The sequence below is a fragment of the Tupaia chinensis genome, unplaced genomic scaffold (genome assembly GCF_000334495.1).
Source record: "Tupaia chinensis unplaced genomic scaffold, TupChi_1.0 Scaffold140684_1, whole genome shotgun sequence".
Classification (NCBI taxonomy): Eukaryota; Metazoa; Chordata; class Mammalia; order Scandentia; family Tupaiidae; genus Tupaia; species Tupaia belangeri.
The window spans coordinates 153,261-161,913 of NW_006200554.1; the positions used below are offsets into that span (position 1 = coordinate 153,261).

General features: G+C 38.9%; 1 pseudogene; it reads left to right on the top strand.

Annotated features, from left to right (window-relative positions):
- The first annotated feature begins 4,472 nt into the window (after nucleotides 1-4,472).
- On the top strand, nucleotides 4,473-7,359 carry LOC102497778 (T-complex protein 1 subunit zeta-like; annotated as a pseudogene).
- The last annotated feature ends 1,294 nt before the right edge of the window (nucleotides 7,360-8,653 follow it).

Sequence of the window (8,653 nt, forward strand, 5' to 3'; positions counted from 1 at the left end):
CTTAAAACAGATACTTTATTCAGGTGTGTGAAGAGCAGTATCTCCTTTTTCACAGCTGGTTCAGTACAAGGGAAGATCCTATAGAACCTTATATTACTAGAAAATGTTAGATCTTTAATTCTAAGCCTAGCTAGTCTCTCTAGAAAGGTGGAAGACAAAGAAGAAAAGAAAATATAAGGGAAAAGGAGAGAGTACAGAGAGGAATAAAAAAACAGTCGGGTGCCCCACTATCGTGGGGCGCATGATTTCACCAGATGCCTTCAGATGGACCTGGCAGCTGGCTGCTACAGCAAAAGAGGCAGTCTGCAGGGAAAGGGAGAGGAGGAAATTAACAAAAGAATAAAAGAGAGAAAAGAAAAAAAATAGAGAAACTCCCTACTTGTCTCTGGGTCTAAGTAGGTCCTGGACTGGGGAGTCTGAAAGTGAGGTGGTGGGAGAAGTGTTGCCCCTGCCTCAATGTCCCTTCCTGCCCAGATGCCTTCAGATGGACCTGGCCACTGGCTGCTACAGCAAAAGTGTAGTCTATGGGTCTGAGTGGGTTCTGGGCTGGGGAGTCTGGAAGTGAAGCGTTGGGGGCAGTGTTGGCCCTGCCTCAATGTCCCTTCCTGCTCAGATGCCTTCAGATGGACCTGGCCGCTGGCTTCTCAAAGTTAAGGAATTTTTAACTTAAAAAGTATATGACTACAGGACCAACAGTTAGCAAAATGGTATGTCACTGAACTCCCATGTAGTCGACCGTGATTCGAGTCCCGGACCCGGTGGCTTAAACTCATGCCGGGTGTGTGTGCGTGCGTGCCCAAGATCCCAAGAGGAAAATGGAGGAGAAGGGATTGTGACATGGCCATCCCCCCTACCCCCCAGAAAGGGGTGATTTCTTGCATTCTGTCTCTCTGTCTATCTAGAAATTCCACTCCTAGGTATCTGCCCAAAGGATAGGAGAATGCTCAGTTAGAAAAATGCTTGCAGCATTATTTACAATTGCTAAGACTTGGAACCAACCCAAATGTCCATGAACAAAAAAATAGATGGAAAGAATGTTACACATACACTCTATGGAATATTATCCAGCCATAAAAAAAAGATCCTGGAATTTGATAGAATGTGGATGAAATTGGCACATTTACTGCTTAGTGAAGCAAGCCAGGCTATGAAAGAGACATTGTATATTATATTTTCTCTTAATAGATACCAACTGTCAATACTCTAAGGTGGAAGCTAAAAAATTAGATAATATAGAAGCATATAAAAGAGTTATGGATACTAGAGACAGTGTGGGAAGAAGGTGGAAGAAAAGGGAGGATGCGAAGAAAGAAATTAAGGAGAAAAAGAGAGGCAAGACACTTATAGGACACAAAAATGAATTTCTGTCTGTTGATGATAATGTATATAATATCCTCAACTGCACTGGTGTGAGATGTATTTATGTTGGGAAAATTCAATTCACAATCTAAGTGATGTATTGTGATTGAGTGTATAAAATAAATTTTTAAAAATCTTCTGGATATTCTCATATGTTTATTTTATTTCAACTTTAAGATCACCTTGTCAAGTGAAAACAAAAGTTTTATTAAATCCATTGGTCCAACAGTTGGCATAATGGCTATGTGACTGGTCTCTCATATTCAACCGCATTCCAAGTGGTGGACCCAGTGTCTTAAACTAACGCCGGGTGCGTGTGCACCCAAGGTCCTGAGAGGAGAATGGAGGAGGAGGGATTATGGCATGGCCATCCCCCCTGGGGCGTGATTTCTCGCTTTCTGTCTCTCTTTCTAGCGCGTGCACGCACCCTATAGCAAAAATCACTCAAAAAACAAAAGTTTTATTAAATCCTAAATTTATTCATTTCTTCCGTAAGTGAAAGAAAGAGAGAGACAGACAGATACAAAATTCAATGGGGTCTTTGTGGCATAAGGGTTTTTATGGTGTACAACATGCATCAGACACCCTAGGCTATGGGATTGTGAACCTGACATACACAGGGAGACTTTGGGACACATACACAAGATTTTTCTATTTTGGTTCAGTTGCATTACCACTGTACCATAGTCTGACTGCTTTGTTGACATTTTGAATCAAATTAAGGATATAAAATTTGCAGATTAATTTAGATAAAATTGTCATCTTAGACTATGGGATTTTGCTCTCTAAGAATAAGATACACATTTTCATCTACTGAAATCTTTTCTTTTTTTGAAAGAGAGATCTTTCTTTTTGTAATAGGATGTGTGTGCTCTCCAGAGAGATTGGAAAGTGAAAAATTACCCCCCAGGGAGGATGGCCACAGTGCATTCCCTTTTATAATTCTCTTGTCATGGCTTTAGGCACACACACACACACACACACACACACACACACACACACACATGCCCAGCTGAGTTTTAAGTCACCAGGTCTGGTATTTGAACTATGGTCGACTATGTGGGTGTCCAGCAATGTATACATTATGCCATCTGCTGACCTCCTGAAATCTTCCTTATGTCTCTTAATAAAGTTTTTTTTTTCTTTTTTGGACAGGTTTTTGCTATAGGGTGCACATGCTCTCCAGACAGAGAGAGACAGAGAGACAGAAAGTGAGAGATCACTCCCCAGAGGGGATGGCCATGCCGCAATCCCTTCTCCTCCATTCTCCTCTCAGGATCTTGAGCACAAACACACACGTCCTCAGCATGAGTTTTAAGCCACCAGGTCCGGGACTCAAATCACGGTCAACTACATGGGAGTCCAGCGACATAGCCATTATGCTAACCCCTGGTCCCTCTTAATAAAGTTTGAGAATTATTTTATATGTGTTCTACAAATTTCTTTTAAAATGTATTGGTATTATTCTTTTTGGTATTATTATCAACAACATTTCAATATCAGACACAGAGAAAGATTCTAATATAAAATGTATTTATTCAGGAATGACATTGCAAGATGGAATTTGCTTGCCATAGTGAACCATGGGTATATGCAGAGATTAAAGACAGGGAGGTTTTTTTTTTTTTTTCTTTTTTCTTTACACTTTTTTTTTTCTTTTTTTTTTAAACAAAAAAATATCGAGAGGAATTACATAAATTTTTGGGGGAAAAATTATCTTTGGATAACAGGATCAATAACAAGAGTGATTGAGTCCAAAATAGAAGAGGCAATTTACAGGGAGATATCCTGGCAGAAGTATTGTTTTTGTTTCAGGTTGCGGTAGCATTTGTACTAAGTCATGGTGCTGTCAATCTTTGTGAGGGTTCTTGTAATTGGTTGTACTCATGTAAGAACCTCCTTTCTGAGGATTTCCATGATTCTATTTATTTATTTCTCAGAATTTTGGTGTCAATGACACTATTTTGATTCTAACAACTTTCTCATAAATGTGATTTTTTCTGTCAACATATTTTATTATGTAAAATTAACGAAATGGTGTTTAGCCTGTCTTCCTGATTTTTATATAATTGCTAGTAGGTTTTCACTTGATACTCTTAAGTAGTTCATGATTATCATATATTTTGGAAGTAATAGTAACTTAAAATTTTTAAATTTTTAAATATTTTTATTTCAATTTCTCTTATACATTCAACTGCATGTCATTTATCCTGTAAAGTGAATGTTCCAATATGAATACATTTCTCACCAGTCCAGTTGGGAATACTATACACGTTATCTTCAACAGATAATAACCCATTTTTTGTCCCATAAATATCTTGCCTCTCTATTTTTCTTCTTAATGTCTGTCCTCAGACCCCCCTCCTTCTCTCACCCTCTTCCCACACTGTGTCTGGTATGTATAACAATTTTCTACGTTTCTATATTCTCTCGTCATTCAGTTTTGACCATAGAGTGGGAACAGTTTGTATATATTAAGTGGAGACATACAGAGTCTCTCCTTCCTCACCTGGCTTACTTCACTTAGCTATAAGTCTTCCATATTCACCCACTTTCTCTCAAAAGCCAAGGTCTTGTTTTTTATGCCTGAGTGGTATTCCATAGAGTATATGTGGCACACATTTTCAACCCACTCCACTCTATGTGTACATGATCCAGCAATCCCACTCTTGAGATCAACCCAAAAGACAGAATAATACTTAGTTGGAAAAGCACTTGCACATCAGTTGTTAACTGCAGCATTATTTACAATTTTTTTTCTCATTTTTAAAAGGTTTTTGTCATAAGGTATGTACACTTGCCAGAAAGAAAGAGAAAAGAGAGAGAAAATGAGAAATCACTTCCAAGTGGTTATGGAAATGTTGCAATCCCTTCTTCTCCATTATACTCCCAGAACTTTGGGTATGTACACACATGCACCTGTGTGTGATTTTTCAAGCCTCTTGAACCATAGTTTACCATGTAGGAGGCCAGCACCTCAGCTCCCAAGCCACCTGCTGTCTCCCTTTTACCATTTTTAAAAAGTCATTTTTTTTTCTGGCCAGTCACTCTAAGCAGGCTCTGGGCATTGTGCACATTGGGTCTCCTCTTCCTCAACTGGGGCAGCTTTGGTGGCCATGAAGACTCTGAACCCTAAGTCCAAGGTGACCCTAACCCAGACATTCCTGGCAGTCAACATCAGCATGGTGCAGGGGCTGCAGGACATGTGGAAGACCAACTTGGGGCTAAGGACACCATGGAGATGCTTGTTTCTGGCACCAGTGAAATCATACTAACCAACGATGGCAATGTGCTGCTTCACAAAATGCAAATTCAATACCCAACAGCCTCCTCAATAGCAAAAGTAGCAACAGCCCAGGATGACATAACTGGTGATGGCACTACTTACAATGTTATTATTTGGAGAGCTGCTGAAACATTCATATCTCTACATTTCTGAAAGTCTTCATCCCAGAATAATCACCAAAGTATTTGCAATTGCAAAGGAAAAGGCCCTTCAGTTTCTTGAACAAGTCAAAATTGGCAGAGAGATGGACAGGAAAACACTTACATATGTGGCCAGATTTCTTCATACTAAAGTTCATGCTGAACTTGCAGATGTTTGAACAGAAGCCATAGTGGACTGCATTTTGACTGTTAAAAAAGAAGATGAGCCTACTGACCTCTTCATGGTTGAGATTATGAAAATTAAACATAAATCTCAAATTGATACAAGCTTAATCAGGATTTGTTTTGGACTATGGAGCAAAGCATCCTGATATGAAGAAAAGAGTAGAAGATGCATACATACTCACATGCAATATGTCATAGGAACATGAAAAATGAATTCTAGCTTTTTTTTTTACAAGAATGCAGAGGAGAAAGAGAAATTAGTAAAATCTGAAATAAACATTACTGAAGATAGAGTTAAAATATAATAGAACTGAAAAAGAAAATCTGCAGTGATTCAGACAAGGGATTTGTTGATATTAATCAATAGGGAATTTTTCCTTTTTCCTTGGATGCTCTTGCAAAAGAAGGCACCATAGCCCTCACCAAAGCTAAAAGGAGAAATATGGAGAAGCTGACTACTCTTGCTTGTGGTGGGGTAGCTCTAAATTCTTTTGGTGACCTAAATCCTGATTCCTTGGGTGCTGAGGACCAGCCTCAGTGGGGATGGGTTGACTCGATGGAGGCAGCACAGGAAGGAAAGACTGAGGCCTCGGGGCCTTTTTCGTGCACATCCTGAGTCGGACACAATCAGAGATCGCTCTCTGTAGAGTGACGACTGCTAGGAATCATCGTGTCTTTTTATTGAAAATGTGATACATGCAAGTAAATGAATGAGGGGCTATGTGTTTTAATTATCAGTTCATAAAGTATGAATAATAGGGATCATAGATTCCATTCAGGGTTTGATTAAGGGCAAGTCTATTAATCATCGATACAGTTTAACAATTGTTTGATTGATGTAAGCAGGTTGTTGGGAACTTGAAGGAGTGCAGTTTCAGGAAACAGCTCCAGCAAGCAGAGTTAATTATCAGCCAATGCTCGGTGGCAGCCATCTTGCAATTACTAAGTACGGTGCTAAGAAAAGAAAATCTCATATATATGTATTAGTTCTTATGGATCTCAATAAAGAATGATACTTATATAATTCCACAGGAATCTAAAACTTAATTCAAGGAATCCTAATATATCTATCTATTCTAAAGGAGTGAACCTATTGTTCACTTGTTGAGGGTAAGGGGATACTTTAAACAGTTTCTTCAACTGGCAGTACCGGTTTTTCTTAAGTCAAAAGTAAAGTAACTAACAAGTTAATGACAAACTTTAGAATGGGTTTGTGGTATACCTAAGTGTTTTGTTGTGCATTCACTTGTGTAGCCTGTGGTGCCACTGTTATCTATTTTGTTAGAACTTTAGCTACCGTGGGGTGAGAGTGTCCTGGGCCAGTTTCAGCCTAATCCTATTGTATGTAAAGAAAAGATTGATTATGTTAAATGTGTCTTGAAGGGCCTTCCAAAGGTCAAGAAGATTACTTCTGCTTAGATAGAAGTTCAGCACACCCTCCATTGTGACCACAGGGATGAAGCATTGTAATTAACAGTAGGTGGTCAGAGCAAAGGGGAGCGGTTGGGGGACTTTCAGGAAATCATCCCACATACTCAAGATGTATGAGAGAGCTATGTAATTCTTTTATAGTAGTATATCAGGGAGTCAGAGGGAGAGTCACTTCCCAGCAAGGCTACTGCAGTCTCTGGAGCATACAGCAAGCAGTCTTGCCAACATGCTGAGTTGACCCTAGCTTTGCTCATAGGTTGGGGAGCATACAGCAGCAGCCTTGCCAACGTGCTGAGCCAACCAAGGCTGTGCTCAAAGGTCGAGGGCTCAAACAGATCCTGGGACTCCACCAGGTCGGACTCCTCCACTTGGGACATACGGGACTTGTGTATGAGTACACGTTGGGAGAAGAGAAGTTCACCTTTATTGAGAAATTTAACAATCCTTGCTCTGTTACATTTTTGGTCAAAGGGCCAAACAAGCACATACTAACTCAAATCAAAGATCCAATAAGAGATAGCTTAAAGGCTGTCAAAAATGCTATTGATGATGGTTGCATGGTTCCAGGAACTGGTGCACTAGAAGTAGCCATGGCAGAAACCCAAATAAAATATAATCTAAATAGAAAGGGCAGGGCCCAGCTTGAAGTCCAAGCATCTGTGGATGCTTTACTCATTATTCCCAAGGTTCTTGTTCAGAATTCTGGTTTTTGTTTGTTTGTTTGTTTGTTTGTTTTATATCTTCAGGAAACATTAGTTAAAATTCAAGCAGAATATTCACAATCAGGTCAAATTGTAGGTGTAGACTTGAACAAGGTGAGCCAACAGTAGCAGCAGAAGTGGACATATGGAATAACTATTGTGTAAAGAAACAGCTTCACTCTTGCACTGTGATTGCCACCAGTATTCTCATGATGATGAGATAATGCAAGCTGGAATGTCTTTTCTAAAAGACTGAATTAAAGTTTTTCTGTATTTTCTGAATGTTGAAGACTCTACAGACTGATCTTGAGGAATATAGCCGTGGGAAATCATCCAGGCTTCAAATAATACTCAAAGAAGTTTTCCTTTCTCATGTGAGAAAACAAGACAACTCTGACATCAACTAAAATTCTGATGTTCTGAAATTAATAATTACGATATATTAAAAATTGTACTAAAGTATAGACATACACCAACTCCTTTTTACCCAGTCAAGAGGATGTTTGCTTTCACTGCAGTGACATAAAATTACATTTGATAAGCATATGTTATTTACTTTGTTATTATTAACTATTCCTTGAAAAACTAATTTTAACAGCAATCTTTTTCAGAAGAAGCTGGGTCTTCAAGAAAAGGTTCCACATGGATCCAGTGAACTAGATTTTTAAGGGAATGAAGATTTTCTACTAAAAATTCAGCCTCCAACAAATGAGCTAGCTGCAGAAGAAGCTGGGCCTTCAGGAGAAAGTTTCACATGGCTCCAGTGAACTAGATTTTTAAGGGAATGAAGATTTTCTACTAATAATTCAGCCTCCAACAAACAAACTAGCAGCTGAATTTCAAGAATTTGAAAGAAACACAACATCCATCAGATGACAAGAAATCACTGCCAGATCACGAGAAATATGGGAAAGCAAGAAAATACCTCTCCTCCCAGGGAAAAGAGTAACTCTCCTTCATCCACAAGCAGTTCGGTGAAAATCATGGAAATGTCTGATAAGGAATTCAGATCATTCATTATGTCTAAACTAACAGAGATGGAAGAGAAGAGAGATAGTGAACAGCTAAAGAGAAAGGAGAAAGAAGTTGACGAGTTCCAGGAGATGAGGAAATTCCTGCAAGATCTAAAAGAGGAATTACACACTTTACAAAAGACTCAAACGGAACTGCTAGAGATGAAGTCTATAATACAAGAAATCAAAATCTCCCTTGAAAGTATTAAAAGCAGACTAGATCATTCAGAAAATAGAATCTCAGATGTAGAAGAGAAAATGGCTGGCCCAGAAAAATCCACCATGAAGACTGAGAAAATGGCCCCAAAATTTGAGAATGATATGCGAGAAGTACTAGATACTATCAAACGTCCAAATATCTGGATATTTGGCATTCCAGAAGGTGAAGAGACCCATAAGGGCTTTGATAATCTATTCCATGAATTCCTGCAAGAAAACTTTCCAAACCTAGAGAGACATTAGAAGATTCAGTCCCAGGAAATACAAAGGACCCCAAATAGAATCAACCCAAGAAGATCTTCTCCAAGACACATTATA